Below are 21,079 nucleotides of genomic sequence, written 5' to 3'. Positions count from 1 at the left end.
GAAAGAAATGCATCTATTTTTATCTGGCTGTAAATAGTTCTTCTTGTCTTATTTTTCAACGCTTTTATTTAACGTACTGTGTGTGTGTGTTGGCAGTGGGAGGGAGGGTGTTATTCTGCTTGGGGTTTGTATGGCTTCTTGAACTCGTGTGTAGAGGTTTATCATCAATTTTCGTAAATTATTTTCCAGAATCTCTTCAAATATTGCTTGTGAAACATTTTCTACAACTATGCTTAGAATTTCAATCACTTGTATGCTAAAACTTCTCATTATATTCCATTGTCTCTTTTCATTATTTTTGATATTGTTCAACTTTTCCCTCTTTTATTCTTCACTGTTAACATTTTCTACTGATCTAGAAAATATTCTGATCTTCTGCTATGTCTATTCCATAATATTCATCTGAGTTTTAAATTTTACTTATTACATTTTTTGTTTTAGAATTTGCATCTAATTTTTTTGTTTCTTTATAGACTGAGATTCTCAGATGAGATACTCCAACTTTCATCTATTTCTTAAACATATTAAGCACGGCTATCTAAAGTCCATATCTGATTACTACAAAATCTGAATCTATTTCAGGTATGTCTACATTGTCTTTTTTCTTGCTTTTAGATCATTAGATTCTATTACAAGATATGCCTTCTATTTATAAAAAAAATAATTTCTGTACCTTGTATGGTAAATTACAGAGCCTCTGAAGTATACCGCATATCTCCCAAGAGGAGTTAGTGCTTGTATGGATGGCAGTGAGAGTAGGGCGATAAGCAGTTGATCCCATGAACAAATGTATTTGTTTGAAGTCCTTCAGGTGGGAGGGGAGGTGAGGAGTCATTTCTAGTTCTAGTTTGCCCCTTATTCCTAGGTTACACTCATCAGGCATCTCAGTAGGAATACTAGCATGTTGATCAAGCCCACAGTTCCTTGTTAATCCATATATCCTATTGTTTTTCCTCCTCAGCTTTGTGAATCAGCTTTATGGCTGGATGCTTTCCCCCTTAGAATTTGGCAATAAAACATAGTCTAAATTCACATAAAAAAGTCAGGCTTATGCTGTGGTTTCCTTCTTTCTGGTTCCATTTGCATCAGGAAGCAAACAGCCTGAGTGGGGGAAAGATAACAGGAATATTTGTCATCAATATATCTATTTACTATTGATCTGTCTTGCTACCTACCTATCTATATATCATCTAGACCTCTGCAAGTAAGTGCACATATTAGTATTTTCACATACAGATTTATTTATGCATAATATTGAGTGTTCCCAGATCTGTTATTAATTAGTACAATAAAAATATCACACGGTTTCTACATTTCTTAAAGCAGAATGTAGAAGAAAGGCTATTGAATAATTTGTTCCTAAGCCCATTGTTCCCTTAAAGATTGCTGTTTAACACCTCATACACAATGGGAAATGTTCCCATTTTCATGTAAAGTTTAAAATTATAAAATCTTATTATCTTTCAACATGATATCAGTAGTGAACAATAATAAGAACTTTTATTGAATAGTAGATAATACTATGAAATGTTGGCTTTTGTTATGTACTTTTGAGTATTCTGAAATGACAGCTTTAAAATGAAATTGTGCTCTGACCCATAGATTTCAAAAAAGTTATTATAAATTTGTTTCTTCTTATAAATGGGCTACATTGAGTGGTATAATCTTTTTTTTTTACTTCCTAATAGAAACAAAAGTCAAAAGCTAAAGCAACAGCAACAACAAAAACATAGAGAATATTCCATTTTAATAGTTAAGTATTTATTTATTTATTAAGTGACACCTGAGCAGCTGAGATAAAATGACAGAATAAAACAACAAAAATCATACATTGAATGTTGAATATCTACCATTATAAAATTAACACACAATGATTAATACAGAAGAAGTAATTTAATAAATATTTCTGACATACTACTTACTATTTCTGAGATACTTTAGACCCCTACTTCACTTTCCAAGTTGGGAATCAACACACACACACACAAATAATATTTTAATAGCAAACTTTTTACTACTAAAATATGCATTCAGTTTGGAAGTTATTTATCATTTATTAAACTCCCACAGTAGGATAACTAATTTCAGAAAGGTATACAATTTAATCATGACACAAAAATTACAATATAGGTACAATATTCATTTATACAATTACTTCAGGCAAAATTACTCAAATTACTTTCTCAATGTCACACAGCTGGCAAATCTGAATTCAAACTCTAGTCTATCTACCTTCAGAGTACACACACTTTCCAATATGTCACCATTTTCATGCTTAGATATAACATTAAGTATAATTGATAAATTGGGATGGGAGAGCAATAGATTATGGCCTTGAAGGCCAAGTAGGGAAGATTGTAGAATATAGGACAGAGTGATAGGTGGATACAGTTCTTAGAAAATTTGATTTCATCATCTGTTCATAGGATACACTGAAGCAGTTAGAGACAAAATAAGCAAGGCAATACACACACTTAAGGCTCTATTTTAATTGGTTAAGAATAAACCAATGGGCCTTGGAAAATAATAATATTAGCCATTATTAGAACAAGTAAAAAATGGAGAGGTAAGAAAACCCTAGGAAAAAGGAATTAAGATAAACTACATACCCCTCCAAAAAAAAAAAAAAGATGAGAAATTTAGAATGTTAGGCTGTTTCACTGGGAAAATTAAAAACAGTGTAGATATTAACTATAACTAACTTGAAAATGTGTCTGATAAATGTTGGGAGAGGGGGCTCTGTCTTTAATCTTTCATATATGAATAATACTGTTTTTAAAAAGCAGCTATATGTGCAGGTGTTAGATTATGTTCCATGAAGCAGTAGAATAATATAGAATATATGTGAGATTTATTATCTGGCCACCCATGATTTAAAACATGTTTCCCTATTATTTAAACTATGGTCATTAGGAGAAAACATGTTCTTTGTCAGTTTACTAACCTATAAAACAGAAATATAAACATGTATCAGGTAATATCATAGTAAAAGTTATGCAACATGTATGCATGGAGAGTGTAGGCATTCAATAAAGAATTATTGTGGATTATTAATGCATTATTGTTTTGGCAGTATACATCTTTTCTTTTGAAAGTACATTTAAATATTTGGTTTTATAGCCAGATTCAAAGGAATTATTTAACATGACTTCTAGGTATTTATTAGTTTATACATCACTAACTTTTCTATTTTGCTTTTATAGTTAAGTTTATAATTGCCAAGAAGATCACACATTAAAATAAAACTTTCTGAATAAGTGTAAAAAGTTGATTTTTCCCCCAAAGACCAACATATATAGAAGTATTTTTGTGAATAAAAACAATATATTTGGGTAAATGTTTTGAAAACCACTCAGAAATAATAGTGTTCTATCAAGATATACAAAGATAATCTGATTTTATCCCCCCCTTTTATAATTATCAAACATTGCAAAAATAACTATAGGTGTATTTTTAAATTTTATTTTATTTTTTCAGGAATTACTCCAGTCAATATTAATATAAGGACTCAGTTTATTACCAAAAAAAAAAAAAAAAAAAATTTGTTCTATACTTCTTTTCTGGACACTCAATATCACAAATGATCTTTGTACTGATCCTTCAATTTTCCCTTCATATCTGTTATCTTCATTTTTTGCCATTAAAATAATACAGGAAAATATCCTTTTTCTTCCCATGTGACAACTTTTCTTTTTTGCAACATTGTTCATCAGCCTTTTACTGATGCCTATGTGAATTCTGTAAATTTGTTTCAATTCCTTACACATTTTAATTCACACATATTTACTTCATCTTTCCCCATTGCCTGTTTTTTTTTCCTCAGACTTTGTCTCTTTTTGACCACACCCGAGTTTATGTTAATGATGTTACTTTTGGAAAGTACCTAAGGATGGTGACTGTTTCCTAGGGAACCCAACCACATGATTAGAGGGTTGGAACTTTCACCTAAACTTTGGGGAGGGGAGAGAGGCTGGGACTTGAATGGATCCAATGGTCAATAATGCCTTGTAACAAAGCTTCCAATAAAAACCCAAAAGGGCAGTGTTTGGAGAATTTCCAGTTGGATTAATACTTGGAGATTCAGAGAGAGTGTCACACTTGGAGGGAATTTGGAAGCTCCTTGCCCTTTCCTCCTACCTTGTCTTACATCTCTTTCTTCAGACTGTTCCTGAGTTGTATCCTTCTATAATGAGCCAGTAATCTAGGAAGTAAAATGTTTCTCTGAGTTCTGTTAGCCACTTTAGCAAATTAATCAAACTCAAGAAGGGGGTTGTTGGAACCTCCAGTTTATAAGAGGTCAGTCAGAAGCACAGGTGACAACCTGGACTTTCAACTGGTGCCTTAAAGGGGGTGGCAGTATGTGAGGGCAGTCTTGTATGACCAAGCCCTTAACTTGTAGGATTTGAAGCTATCGCCAGGTGAATAGCGTCAGGATTGAGTTGAACTGTAGGACACTCAGCTGATGTGTGAGAACTGCTTGGTGGTATGGGGGAAAAAATGCTTTGGAAACTGATATTAGAATCATTTTAGGCTTCATTAAGAAAGGGTCATAATCTTGGGTGGGACAGTCCCTTCAACCAAGGTCAGCTGATGGAAAGGGACTGAGTTCTGCACCATTAAAAGGCAATATTCCCGGCAGCTAGGGAGAACGAGTACCTTTGTCTTGAAGAGTACCTTTGTGTCTACTACAAGTGTATAAAAGCAATTAAAATGTGTGTAATGAGAAGGCATATTTTAAAATGCTTACTCATTTATTCTAAGATCCTACACACCATTTTGCCTGAGAACTCCATACTGGTTGTATCAACAAATACTTTATAACACCCAAAATGTAATTATTAAATGTAATTATTATCAAACACTTGTTTATGATCATAACAGCACTATTATTTTGAGTCATTCTTTAAGAGGAATTTCTAAATTCTTTAGTGTGCCATGGACATAACAGGAGCCAGAACTGCAGTGTTTCATGGAATGAAGATCTTCTCAGAGAAGGTGAGAAAATGGAGAAAGCAGAGGATTTCCATGTCAGAGGCCTACAGTAAAGGCAAGAGACAGAAGTGCCTCTCTTTGTGCTTTTTTCTTCCATTTTTCTCATTTACCATGGAACTCCCAGAAGAGAAAAAAATGTTAGAAAATTCCAATAAATCAGACAGCCAAGGACAAATAATTGCATTCTTGGATTGAAACGCATAGCTTGGGAGATTCCAAGCCTCTAAGCCACCTCCAGTATATCTCGGGAAATAGAGTATATCATTTGCTGTGAAATTTGGCCTAACTGATTGACTTACAGAACACTACTGACTCAGCAAGTTCTATAGAGATATGTAATCATTCCAAATATTCCAATAAACTACAATGAGGAAACACCAAAGGACTGAGAGGGCTGGACATCAGGAAATAGTCTGAGGTAGAACAAACAAGTGGAGAGTGTGGATACTTATATTCTGATACAAATTTCTAAGTCCACAGACCATGTCAGTGAATATTGTTATAATGCCCAAAAGATTAGCTTGGACAGGTTGCAAATTAGTGGTCATAAATGCAGTGACCAGATCAGCATATGCCAGCCCAGACCAGAAAAATCACTCTGCAACCAGAATTCTGATGTCTCCTCCCCTATCCCAAGTACTCAGAAAGTCACACAGGAGATAAGCAGGCAGTATAGGGAATCTGAGCACTCACCTGGAAAAAACTGAGTCATCAAAAGCAGACTATTTAAACCAGCTCAAAAAAGAACTAAAAATATGAATTGATTGCAAACTTAAGTGACTGCTCAAACTGGAGGACACTGTGAGATCATTAATTGGCAACTTACTTTTCCCAGCTCCCCAGGTAGGATAGGACAGTGGAAGTGATCATCCAGTTATAGGATATAAAGATGCTACATTTTGAATAGCATGAGTATTTTGAGTGAATTTGTTATGCAAATGTTCAGATAAACTGACTTAAATTCAGGGACCTCTTTTAAAACCCTGCATTTCTTCATTTACTTGTTAATAGTTAGTGCATAAAGACCACCAAAATTAAAAAAAAAAAGTCATCAGCTGAGAGCCATACTAATCAAAATCCATAACTATCTGTCAGTTTTAAAGTAAGAAAGAGAAGGATCTTCTGGAACTCAATAAACTAAGGCAAAATTGCAGAAAGGTAAAAATGAATATAAAAGAAAGTCATGCAATATTGCAAATATATTTGAAGAATTAGTGTTTCAGAAAGATAAGCTGTTTGGAATCCTGAATAGAGGAACCTAAAATCAAAAATTGATCTTGTCCGTACTTCATTGTCTAACAGATATGAGAATTCCTGTCATAAAAAGGAGTAATCTACTTTAGATCAAAATGTATATTTATGCATTTATTCAATACTTGAATGCTTACAATAATGGAAGCCCTGTGTGTGCATGAGGCATTCAAAGATGAATAAGACATGGACCCTGTCTCTAAACACTTCACAATCTTCTGGGAATGATAGACAAAAAAGCAAAGTATCACATAAAGGGTATTAAATACCATGATAGAGGGTATGCAAAGAGACAGGAAACATCTGGCTTGGAATGGTCATGGAAGACTTCTCTGAGGAGGTGGTACCTCATGCTAAAGGTAGGGGGTAGGCAAAATCATAAGGAATTTAAAAAAGTTATTGGCAATAATATTCCTGGCATGAAGAATATCATGTTATATATCAAAGGACAGAAATGATTGACTGTGTATAACACATAAAGGACAGATATTTCACATGTGAAGAAATTGAGATATCCTATGATAAAGAGTAAGCTATTATTCTGAATTGTAGATAGAGACCAATTCATATTGGTCAATTCACATTAAAATGTCACAATATAACATGTGAATTTTATCTCTAAGGTAAGGGGAAATAATTTCTAAATTTAAAGCAAAATTATGATATCATCATATTTGCTCTTTAGTAAAAGTGATATTCTTACTATGGCAGAGAATGGTTTGAATGGAAACAAAAAAAGATTGTAAGGAAGTATTCCAGGTCTTGAAAATACAAACATGACAAACTAATCTGAGATGTTTAGACTAACAGTAGGAGAAAAACACAAGTTATTTAAGTTATTGAGTAAACTGGCTTAGCTGATTGGATGTGGGAAAGTGGAGAGAAAGGAAAAATCAAGTATGAGCCTTGATTTCTGCATTATTGGCTAGATAATAGTTAATGTCACTCCCTGAATGTAGAATGCAGCAGGAGAAGGAGCTGTTTGTTTGTTTCATTGTTTGCTTGTTTTCCAGGGCAGGGACTGTGAGAAGGAGGTGAGTTCAGTTTCCATTTGATGCACCCTGAATTAGATATGCTTAGGAGTTACTCATATTTATCAAAATGTGTAATAAGTAACCAGCCATATATATCAAAGCTTGAGAGAACATTTCGTGGTGAAAGTGTTGATTCTGCCATTCTTCAGATAAATAGTGGCATGTGAAGCAATGTATGTGAGTTAGAATACCCTTAGGAAATCCTGAGAATTAAAACTGAAGAGGGACAAGGAGGGCCAACCTAAAGAGAATTGAACTTTTAAATGGTGAATAAAGGGAAGCAGAAGCTATATGAGAAAAAGAATAGAAATATCTGGATATTAAGGAAAAACAAAATAAATTCCATCATTAGAGAAGTGCTTTGGTGACCAAGAGGAAGTATAATTCTAAAATCAAAATGTTTATTAATTACATTCTACAACTCAGAGAAAGTAAGTCAAAATTGAAAAGTGCTAAATGAATGCGTGGGAATCCTGAGATAGGTGAAGTCATTGAAAAATAAGGAAAATATTATATAGCATAGTCTACTAAGTTTTTGAGAAGTTTAGCTACAAATTAGGGAATGCACTTGAAGTTCCATGGAAAATACTGGACTGAATTTTATTATTTTTAATACAGAAAAAAATGGAGGGGCAAGGTTATTAATGAGTAAGAAGTTGTGATATTCAAGATACAGAGGAATTGTTGAACATGATTCATTAACAGATCATGGTATTACTGACTTGTGCACAATAGCATACCCTTTTTTGGTGGTAAGGGCATAAATTTGGATGAAGATGCAGATATTGGTGGAAGGTGGGTTGTGGAGGAAAATTTAAGGAAGTTTACATTTACTGACCCCCTCTTTCTGTGAAAGAACATTGTCCTCTGCTGAGAGTATATGGGGAATGCAGGTATGGGGCTTGAAGACAGTGAAAAATATTTGGAAAAGGTGTTTTAAAAAAGGAGGGAGTGAACACACAGAAAGCTTGCAGGTCACGGGGAGTACTAAGCTAATACTGTTGATTATTCCTTTTTATTGGATCCAATTCACATGTCTCTGAACTTTTCTCATAGTCATGTTGGTAAATTAATTGCACAGGCAGATCTTACAGAGTAGATACAAGGTGGATTTCATAGGAGGCTAAAATGGAGGACAAGGGCTTACTGGATTTAAGACCTTGGAAAAGAGTTGAGGTCACAGAAAGAGTATGGGGTTTAAAATAAGTAGGAAAATAATAAATCCAGTGCAGAGATAAACAATAGGAAAAATGGAGATATCAGGAGACAAGGGGTCTCCAGCAGATGAAGAAGAGGAGCAGTATAGAAGGAAGCAGAGGACTGGGCAAATTCAAGGGATTCAGTGTGATGTAGTGTTCAAATGCCAGCAGTGGACTTGGCCATAATGTTGTTCATGAAAACAGTCTCACTGGTCTTAATTTAATACAGTGAGGATGATACAACAGGTTGAAAAAATCAAACCAAAGGACTCCCACATTTTCAGCCCTGTATCCAATTAACCTTCCTTTTCAGCATCACGTTCTGGTATAAGTACTAGATGTTTAACATTGGACAATCCACAAATATTCTTCACGTCAGCTTTTTACAGATACAATTTTGAATTCACACAATTTTTGAAAAATTGTAGTAAACCACACTTAAATAAACCTACATAAAACTTTCAGCCTCACTAGAGTTCAGAAGATGAGTAAATGTGTGTTAGCATTTTTGCTATTAAATATGCAAAAATTATGGGGGAATAATGGATTGGAAATTTGGGATTAACAGATACAAACTATTATATATAGAATGGATAAACCAGGGCCTACTGCACAGCACAGGGAACTATATTCAATACCCTGTGATAAACCATAATGGAAAAGAACATGAAAAAGTATGTATGTATATATCTATATCTATATATATATACACATATGTATAACTCAATCATTTTACTGTACAGAACAAATTAACACAACATTGTAGATCAACTATACTTCAATAAAATAAATTTTTAAAAATAAAATAAAATAAATATGCAAAAATTAAATGGAATTTTCTTAAATATTACCTAGTATGTGGTACATAAAAGTAGTAACAACAATAAAAAGCAGTAATTCATTCAAATGATCATATTACCAGACCTCAGAACTCTTTAGTTTGCACATATAACCAGGAAATCTGTTTCCATACATGGTTTTAAGGTAAGCAGAATAATTTAGGGATAAAGGAAACAAATGCTGGCAGTGTTTTGAAGTTTATTTGAGAAGGAGTTGGCTACTTAAAAAGTATTTGTAAGATAATAGCCTCTCCTTATTCATCTGAAGTTTCATATAATTAGTTGTTATTGTGGAAGTGAACAAAACATCTAAGAAGAAATTTATATGGGTATTCATGGAGAGCCTTTTGTGTTACATTAATTGGAATCTAAGAGGGTAATGCAAACCTAAGTATGTTTCACTGAAAGGAAAGCAAAATAACAGAATATATAGCCTCACCTAATGTTTTAGTTCCTCATAGCTACCAACATCCTAATGATACATTCAATTTTTAATCTTTATATGCCTTTTGTCTGAGTTAACGGATTTTCTTTAGGCTTCAGGCACTAATCTCAAAATTTCATAAATTGCTTCCTTTTCATCAATGAAACCATCTTGCAAAAATATTTAGAGTATTTATTAAGGAGATTTTAAAAAACACTGCCTTAAAAATTTATAAATTTATAAATAACTAGGAGATTCATATTGATTTTAGCTATTAATCTTTTACAAATGCTCTGTGTAAAAATCTTTTGGATCAAACCAACTTGAACAGTAAAGCATTCAGAATTAAAATTATAACAGTCAGTGATTGAAACATACTTGAAAAGTTAGAATTTAGTCAATGGATAGTGCCTTAACAGCATCTCCCAAACACTCCCTTTAATTTTTTTTTTTTTTTTTTTTTAGGTTTGAGATTTCTATTTATTTATTTTCAACACCTTTATTGGAGTATAATTGCTTTACAATGGTGTGTTAATTTCTGCTGTATAACAAAGTGAATCAGCTATACATATACATACAGACGCATATCTGCTCCCTCTTGCATCTCCCTCCCAACCTCTCTATCCCACCCCTCTAGGTGGACACAAAGCACTGAGCTGATCATTTTTAATATACTTTTTTCTACCATTACAAAAGTAATTCCAGAATAGTAAATACAGTTTGGAAAGTCAAAATAGAAAACACACAAATTATCAGTCTTATCACATAATAAAGAGTATACATTTCTGTATTTATATTTGATAGGAAAAGTTCCCTCATTATTGTACAATTGACTGAAGAAAGGATAATCTTTTCAACTAGTAGTGCTGGAACAATTGGACAGCCATAGGCAAAACTCAACCACATACACATACACACACACACACACACACACACACCCTCACAGAGACCCTCACGGTAAACCTCACCCACATCTTATAAAAATCAACTAAAAATGGATTATAGGTTTAAACATAAAACTATAAAACTTTTAGAAGAAATCACAAAATAAAATAATTGGGACCTGGGGTATATGAAGACTTCTCAGACATGGCCAAAAAAAGAATTAACCATAAAAAATAAAATAGACAAATTAGACTTAATACAAATATTAATATAATATAAACAGCTACTATAGTAAGTGTTGCTTTGTGAAAAACTCTGAAAAGCTAAAGATATGCAAGCCATGTATCTGACAAAGGAAAAAAAAAAAAAACCTCAAAATTCAACAGGGAAAATAACAGGCAAAAGATGTGAACAATCTTTTCACTAACGATGATATACATATGGATGGCAAATAAACACATGAAAATATGCTGAATTTCATTAACCATTAGAGAACTGCAGGTTAAAACCCCAATGAAATATCATTTCATACCTATTGGAATGGCTAAAATGCTGGCAAGAATTTGGAGAAACTAGTTCTTTCATATATTTCTGGTAGGAATGTAAAATGGTACAACCACTCTAAATATTATTTGAAGGTATTTATAAAACTAATCTACACTTACAATATGATCCAGTAATTGTACTCTCAGACACTTATCCTAGAGAAATGAAAGCCCATTTCATATCAAAACTTACATGAATGCTCATAGCAGCTTTTTTGTAGTAGCCAAATATTGGAAACAACACTGACCTTCAGTGGGTTAATGGCCAAATAAAATGTGATATACACATACCATGGCTTATTAGTGAGAAATTAATTTAAAAAAAGACAAAACAAAATAAAACAAAAACCACTATTGATAACGTGTAACAACTTGTCTGAATCTCAAAGGCGCTGCCTTTATAAGTGAAAAAAGTCAGTCTCAGGCGGTTATATGCTTTATGATACTGTTCACATAATAATCTTTAAATGAAAATCTATAGAGAACTAGAAGAGATTAGCAATTTAGTGGGTAGGGTGAGGAGGGAAGGTACAACCATAAGGAGAAGGAAAGGACATTTCTTCATGGCAAAGGAACAGTTCTGTATCTTGAGTGTGGAGATGATTACAAAAATCTCTACACATAGAATAAAATTACATCAAACTACACAGGCACACACACAGATGCAAGTACATAAAAAACCAGGTGGAAACTGAATAACATCTGTATCCTAGTTAATAGTAATACACAAATATTAATTTCCTGGTTTTGATATTATATTGCAGTTATATAAAATGTTACCATTAGGGAAACTTTAGTAAGGTTGCACAACATTTGAACTATTTTGTAGCATCCTCTAAATTACAATTATTTGAAAATACACAAATTAAAATATCAAAGAAATAGAATAAAGGGAATAATAAACAATATAGGCAGAAATAAATTAATTTGCACACAGATACACTGAAGAAGATGACAATATGAAATGCTTTTTTTTTTTTTTTTTGCAGTATGCGGGCCTCTCACTGTTGTGGCCTCTCCCGTTGCGGAGCACAGGCTCCGGACGCGCAGGCTCAGCGGCCATGGCTCACGGGCCCAGCCGCTCCGCAGCATGTGGGGTCTTCCCAGACCGGGGCACGAACCTGTGTCCCCTGCATCGGCAGGCGGACTCTCAACCACTGCGCCACCGGGGAAGCCCTGAAATGCTTTTTAATTTGAAGAAACAAGTAAAGTAGCCAAATATATGACAAAAAAGAAGGAAATAAGGAGATTATGGAAATAAGGAGACAAGTAAGCATAGGATATTTTCTAAATTATAAGTAAAATACTTTGATGAAAAGTATGCCCAATGTATATGAAAACTATTGAAATACTTAGTTTTTACAAATATAAATTAAAATATTATAAATATGTGAGATACATTTTGATTTTTAAAATAGGTGAATCAGTCTTAAAATTTTACAGACATAAAATCATCTATGCCCGACAGCTAAGAAGTTAGTTACACAAACTTTGTGGAATGGAAATAAACTATCTCCCACTAATGTTACAGAGATTAATTTCAGAGGCAAGGTGTCCAGCTCTGTTATTACACTAGAGTACGCTTTAGACACCCAAATATTTCAGGGCATATAAAACAGAGACACCTTAGTGCAATCTTGGTTATGAACAGAGAAGCACAAATCAAAATGAAGTTAAACAAAATAAATCAAATATTTATTTCAAAATTGAAATTCAGGGGGAAAATTTTTTTCTCAGAACACTAGGAATTATTTGTATATTTAAAAATCACAATATGCTACATTAATAAACTAGAAGAGAAAAATATCATACCAATCAAAGTATCATATCACATGAAAAATAATTCTATTAAATGTACTATTATAGTATATATTATATTTACTATCAGATTTTAATAATTTTAAAACTTTTCTTAGCAATCTATAGAAAGAAACATCCTTAACTAGAGTAAAAAGACAAATATATAAAATAAATATATTTAACATTAGTAAAATATTAGTAAAAGATCATTTAAGTATAGGAAAATAATAAGAATGTTTCTTAACAGTTGTCCTGTTTGTAGAGCTGAACATATACTGTAGCTATAAATAAATTGGAATATTCACAAGGCCTTCATGGAGAAAATTATAAAATTTTAGAGAAAATTATTTGAAACATCCTATATACATTGAGAGATATTTCAAGCTTATGAATGGGAATACACAAACCCAAAATTTATAATCTGGAAATTTCCTGGACTTTTTCCTCAGTTATTTCTATGACTGTTTTACACACATCTCTCTCTCTCTCTCTCTCTCTCTCTCTCTCTATATATATATATATATATATATATATATATATATATATATACATATATATATATATTCATACATATATATGAAACTCTTTTCTTTTTTCTTTTTTTTTTTTTCGGTATGCGGGCCTCTCACTGTTGTGGCCTCTCCCGTTGTGGAGCCAGGCTCCGGACGCGCAGGCTCAGCGGCCATGGCTCACGGGCCCAGCCGCTCCGCGGCATGTGGGATCCTCCCAGACCGGGGCACGAAGCCCGGGGCACGAACCCGTGTCCCCTGCATCGGCAGGCGGACTCTCAACCACTGTGCCACTAGGGAAGCCCTCTTTTCTATTTTTTTGATCCTCATTTTTCCAGCAGCCTGTTCTATCATCTTCAATGTCTCTACAGGAAAAGGGAGGCATATAGATTGGCAGGTTTTACTTTACTTGCATAAAAGGGGAGAGGGTCCACCATGATTTGTTCAACACAAACGTAAGGAGAGCTCTCATTTGGTGAGCTGATTCACATTCTGAAAATCTCTGTCCTTCCCGAGCATATTACTGTACTCTTTCTGTAAAGGGTTTCTTGCGAGCCTCAACTTGTGGGCCAAAGTAAATTCTGTGCAAGCAGGATTGAAGGTGGGGAGTATTCTTTCCGCAGACAACTCACCTCTTTGATCTTTGGCCCACTTAAGGCTTCTGCTCTATAGAGTTGTCAACTACAAGGGTACCCTTGTGAAGACTAGCTCCCAATACTGTTCCTCCCTTCTCTTGGTAGACTCTAAATTGTTTCACCTCTAAAGTAGTTTATCTGTTACAATGATGACTCACATTTTCAGTGCAGAAATATATCTAAATATTTGGATTATTAATGTATCCAATTCCAGTTATCTGGGTTTGTAAAATTATTTTTAGTTTATTCCACTGTATGGAATTTTTGTTTTAAGAACTTAAATAGGGAGGAATATAAATACTCTTGCCTTGAATTTCATTTTTAGTTGAAAGTGTTTATATTTTTTAAGTTAAAACTTTTTAACTAAAAATATCTTTTTTATTTAAAGATTTATGTAAATGACTATCTCTTCAGTGGGAAGATTGCCAGAATGGAAACAAAGTAACTTGTTCCCAATAATTATAATTATAGATTTTATAATAGTTTTGAAGCACTTCATATTTTCCAGGCATGATGCTAAATTCACCTTATGAATATCTCATTCAATCACCACAACAATCATGTGAGCTGCTGATAATTTTGCTATATTGTTTTTCTGAGAAAGAAACTAAAGCTAAAGAAGTTCAAGTAATTTACTCATGATCTCACAGCTAATATATAGTAAAGGAGCTGAAGTTAATCTGACTGTAAAAGCTCCTCTTATTTGTGCAAAAATCATTTATTTGGGGAGGAGAACTTTTTAGCCTAGCATGGATTTGGAAATATAGCTATTTCCAGGCACTGCTAGAAATAGTCATATATGTCTTTAAATGGGAAACCAGGCAAACATATATAAAAATTGAAATGGTTGCAGGTAGAGAAAGTGGAAATAGAGGGAAGAGGAAGATATGAGAGATTTAATCATGGGGCAATAAGAGAATCTTCGTGGAATTCCCTTTCCTAAGAAAGTTCCACAAAAGTTTACTACTAGTAAAATTGAAGACTATATATAGTCAACAATAATTAAAATAAAATAAAATAAAACCACAGACACTTACAAGTGTTCCCTAATCTCTTGAACCACGCTTAACTATGCTCTTTTCTACCTCTCCATTTCTGCAAACTGCCTAAAGAGGTGACAGTCTTCGTAAAATTGGAATAGCCACAGGAGAATTGATATATTCAGCACTAGTCTGAGCTGCTTTACATGTGCCAGTGATGTTCAATGTAATTTTGTGATTAAATCCAGATGCTTCTTTCCACTTGTAAAATTATATTAAAGAAAGTATAATGTAAAACATTAATCATGTCACTTTACTTGATAAATCATAAGGGGTTCTTCTAAATAATCAAAGCTGCTAAGTAATCTAAAAACATAAAGAGAGTAAGTAAAATTCTCCCATGGGTTAGCAGTTTATTTTAAATGGATATGCTTCATCAACACCTGTAATTTGCAAGACAGGTAGATTAGGTAATGCCATCTATGAGGTAATGGACAAAAAGTAAAGGTAGCAGTATCAGCATAAAGGGTTTAAAAATGGATTCTAAAATTTCTAATATTCAAGCTTACTTACAACAAGTTCTCTTTATTAATAGACTTCAGGGTATAATGTCGGTGATGCAAAAAATTTTTATTCAATGCCTAGCATGTGGTGTTTATTGAAAGAAGTGTTATATTGCAAGGCCATATATACAAAATACCTCTCTTTGTTCACAATCTAATTGAAAAGTAAATATATAAATTAAAATACAAAGCTCAAATTTTGTTATAGACACATGAACAAAATAATATTATACTTAAGCACAAAAGCTGGATAAACTAACCTATGTTTGGCAGAATCTCAGATAGAGATTCTCAAAAAGAGTTTTCTGGGTTGTAAAATAAGCATGGAATTTTGTGAATTCTATTCATTTGAGTTCAAGTCTACAATTAGTAAATGTTGCTATTTTCAGAGACCTGCAGGACAAAAGCATAATGATACCAGTTATTTGGGGCCAACACATTTTGTGAGAATCAGACAGAGAAATGAAATATTCTGAATATAATGTGTTTTGAGATGTTAATATAGAGATATCGATATGAGGGGTAGCAGGAAAAGAGATGGGGCCTGGTTTTGGAAGTTCAGGGAGCAGTGTTTACAATGTCTTGGTGGTGTGAATGAGCAACTAATTTCACTGCCACCCCAGAACAGTCAATATGGTGGGAACTATGGGTGAGTCTGGAGTGGTGACTTTACACAGTTGGATTTATTCTGTGACAATTAAGATAGTGAATTTTAAGCAGAAGGGTGGTAGCATTGACTTCATTTTTCAGCAGCTGATAAGGATGGCATGGAGGAGAAAGCTCCTCCTGTAAGTCTTAAAGCTGGTAAAGACCTACAGTCATTCTCAGAAGGAGAGTCTGGAGAGAAAAGCCAGGGTTTTAGAGATATTTTTGCAATACAGTTGATGAAGGCTGGTGAATAAATGGATGTGAAGTGAAGAATATCAGAGGAAAAAAGGGAAAAATAATTTTGAGTTTACAGCTTTGGTTTCAGTGTTATAGCTGGAAAGCATCACTCAAAATGTAGTATTGCCAGGCAGTGCACTTAGAAGGTGAGGGGCTGGGGCTTTTACAAGATACAGGATGTACACCATTTGTGGATTATTTTAAATGTTTGAGATACTTGTGTAATATACAAGTGTACATATCTTATAAGCAACTGAAAGTCTGCAAACAAATGACAGGTAGAAAAATTCCATAGTCATCACAATTTAGATGCTGATAGAAGCTATAGGAATACCTGCAGTCAGTCAGGTAGAAATTATAGATCAGAAACAGGAGGTCGTCATTATTGTTAAGAGACTTATGAATATATGCTTTTAGGACATCAGTTTAAATCTGCTGGAGATTTGAATTCTCATAACCGATTTGAATTGAACAGCAAATATTTTCCTTCTTAGATTATAAACCATAAAAGTGGTTTTCTGTATTAAAACATGTAGATAATACTCCACATTCAGTTTACCAGAAGTGTTTCCCCCACGACCTAATTCTTCAGAGGTCAGGAAAAGAAAGCAGCAAAATTGTTTGCCATTTATTCTATTGGGGGGCCAGCGTTAATGCAGAAGCTGATTATAGAGTTTCCATTGCTTGCCATTATCAGAAAAGTGAAAAATAGAAATAACTTGGAATGAAATAAAGGCCCAACTTAAAACTAAATGGAAAAGAGCGTCGTTTGTAGAGAAAACTTAAAAGGTTAACTCCCCAGATAGCGATAACTTTGCTCTGACTCTCTCCTGGTTTCAGAAAAGAAGAGTAAACAGCTAAGGAGAAATCTTCTAAATGTATGTTATGTCATCTCACAGAGATGTATAAAAGGGAAAAATGTTGATAGCATACAGAATGACATTTCAACTATTTGCCTCTCTTGAGCCTAACTGTATCTGGCTTCTTATTCCATTCAATATCCCACATCTCACCCTGCCAACTCCCCAGTTGCCTGTGCTTCTAAATAACAGTGTGTACTTTTTGACATATGAACTTTGATTCAGATGCTACTTAATTTCCGTAATCTTTTCAGACTCCTACAGATAATGACCCTTTGATTTGAATTTAGCCACGTACCACTGATCATTTACTTGTTTTCTCCTGGAGTTTAATTTAATCATTCTGATTTAGTTCAAAAGGATAAATAGTTTTCCATATGGTGTTTGGGTAAGAAATCCATTCAATTATGCCCTTATTATTATTCCCTCTGTAAATTCTCTTCTTAATCCTCTCTCTAGCATCATTCTAAGGAAATGCCATTAAGCCCAAGTTACCCCAGCATCACTCCTCTTCACCATCAGCAGCACACAGGCACACGTAGCCATCACTCCCTTTCATGTGCTCAACACTGGCTCCTGCTGCCATTGCATTCCTCTCCACAGCCGGGGACTCCTTTGGGACACTTGCTTAACATACATCCTTCCTGCTTGATACTTACCATGACCTTAACTCTCAAAAATACAAAGGTATGAACAATTTACAAATTGTAGTTACATACAGGATGTAAGTAAATTATCTTCAGCTACATGATTTCCATGTTTTATATCTAGAACCCTAGTGCCACAAGAAATGTTGTTATCAAATCCCAGAAGTATGGGAATGGGAAAAAGAGAGCCCCTAAGATAGAGAAATAATCAATTATGTGAGATAGAAAAAGCAATGAAACAGACATAAAGTAATGCAAATTTTTGAGGCTTCACAGCAATTGTGCAGGGTTTAGGGGCTTGTAGTACAATGGACAGGTAGACAGGACAGGTAGACAGGCACACTCATTCATGTATGCTCTTTGCCTGGGGAATCTGAGCAATTGTTCAAAGCCATTTTTGCATGGCTAATTTCAAGTGTGAGAAAGCAACTGACATTGGTAATACTGATCTTAGCACATCAGACACTAAATCTGCTGATCAGAAAAATAGGTTTCCATTCCCACTTTTAAATCATATTTTCCATGGGTCTAATTTTCACTCCCAATTCCCTTGCACATGAAATAATTTTGGTTTGTAGTCAGGTTTGTTAATCAATTATGCTGAAACATAGTTAGAAATCTTTGCAAGTATTTAAGTATTGACAATTGTTTAACATTTGAATTTGCTTACCATATTACCTCATTAGTTTAGTACATAACGGCATTTATCAGTTCCTTTTAAAACTGAAGAATGACTTTACTTTCCAAGTTCATTGTCAATAACATATATATATATATATATATATTAATTCTTCCTATTAAGCCCTCCCACTCTTCTACCCCTTCATTTTCATGAATTTAATTCTGTCCTCTATTCCCCATCAACTTGTTTGCGTATGTCAAAAGACTTATGGTTCTTTTATTTTCAGTTGATTGTTATTCAGATGATGTCCAGAGTATCATTTTTCTATTAATAATGATATTGATACTTCTCTTAGCTTGGACTACTTTAACAAAATACTATAGACAGGGTGACTAAACAACAGAAATTTATTTTCTGTTGGAAGCTGGAAGTCCAAGATCAAGATGCTGGTCAATCTGATTCCTAGTGAGAGTTCTTTTTGTGTCTTGTGGATGGCCACCTTCTTACTGAATCTTCACCTGGAAGCGAGAAAGAGGGGAAGAGAACAGTCTGCTCTCTCCTCTTATAAGGAGATTAACCCTATCATGACAGCCCAGCCCCCATGACCTCATCTAATCCTAATTAAGTCCTGAAGCTCATCTCCAAATACCATCACATAGGGTGTTATGGCTTCAACATATAAATAAGTGGTGTAGGGGGAGAGACTTTCAGTCCATAGCAATGTTTGTATTCAATTTTAAAGCAAATTACATACATCTGTATCAGGACTATTTTAACAATTTCCAGAATTCTCTGCCACACTTCTTTATAGCATGGCATGGCCAAAGTGAATAAATAAGTTTTACTTTTCTTTTAGCTATTTCTTTTATATATTCCTGTTATTCTATTCAATGCTACATGAGGGCTATTTATGAGGCATTCCTTATTTGAGAATTTTTTTCTTGTTGCCATCCATGTGAATAACAATTTAATTTGCTTTGGTGTAAAGTTCTCTAAATATGCCCCCTCCCCAAATGTTTCTCCATTGTCTCTTGACTTTTACTGTTGTAAATAAGTCTTAATTTGAATGATGTGTGGACTTTAACTTCTGTTTTTAAGCTTTTCAGTGCATTTAGGATTTTAATTTGTTCTTCCACCACCACCATTACCAACAATAAAAAGAAAAAAAAAAAAACACTACATTTCTTGGAAAGGAATGTCTTAAACAATTTGTCTGAAATGTTATAAATACTTGCAATGGGCATACATGAGCTTATTTTGACTTAGAAAATATTATCTGATAATTAGTTATTAAGTTATTGCTCTCTATTTGTTTTGTTCTATAGAAACACTGTGCTGTCAGCGGTAGTGCTGAGTCCTTACCTCTCCACATGTATCTGCTTCTTTTTTGTTGGTGTAATCCCATGCTTTTATGTTCTATAGAGAGTCTTGTTTGTCCTCCACATTTAGATTTAATTTTTGAGAGCAATTTTTTAAAAATTTACTGTCCCTAATATACTTTATAATTTTGCTATTTTGTTTTATTTTCTTGAAAATGCCTCCTTATCTCATGAGTCTCACTTCTTATCTTGTTCTGGGGTATTTTTATCTCCTGACTTCTGTTCATCTCCACCTCTATTGTTCTCTGCTCATCCCCTTCTCCTCTTGATTTTTCAAAGTCATTTACATTCTATCAAGTGTGTTAAGTTTTTCCTGAGAATTTTATTTCTGAATTTGCAGTAAATAATTTTATCATTATACAATGCCTCCCAGTCTTGAAAATAAAAGTCTATTACACCCCTCCCCATCTACCTTCACTGGCTGCTTAAATACAGTAAAATATTTTAAGATTATGTTGGGGCAAGACAAGGTATTTCTTTTAGGGGGAGAGGTTGTTGGAGACACTAAACCTATTTGTAGAATCCAAGTTGATGTTCCTCTCCACTTACTAGCTTCTAGTATATATTATCCTAGTGTAGACTTATTCTTCATTTCAGGTTTTTTTTTTTTCCTTCATTGCATATTACTTTGATCTAGATACATTTAATGATCTACTACCTTGAGCTAATTTTAATTGTTAAATTGGCCCAGCTCTTTCCTCTATCCATGTGATTTTACCCAAAATTTTCATCTTTCCCTCTTCACTCTAAAAATTCTGTTTATTCTTTATTCTTTCTCTGACAGCAAAGTATTTATTTTGTGCTGATTATATTTCCCAGGAGGTATTGTGGCATCCTGGTCTGTCTCCCCATTTGTTCTCTGTCAGTGTCCAGTGATGCAGCTCTAGTGCAGTGAAATCAGAGTACCTATGCTCTAACACTTATTAACCATTTGTCTTAGGCAAATTATTTCACCACTCACTTATCTTTGAGTCTTGCATTTCCTGCATACAGAATTAGTATTTTAATACTACTTCCCCATAGGTTTGCT

This window comes from Lipotes vexillifer, unplaced genomic scaffold (assembly GCF_000442215.2).
Source record: "Lipotes vexillifer unplaced genomic scaffold, Lipotes_vexillifer_v1.1 scaffold281, whole genome shotgun sequence".
NCBI lineage: Eukaryota > Metazoa > Chordata > Mammalia > Artiodactyla > Lipotidae > Lipotes > Lipotes vexillifer.
The sequence above is the reverse complement of the archived record's forward strand: the minus strand, read 5'-3'. Positions refer to the sequence as shown.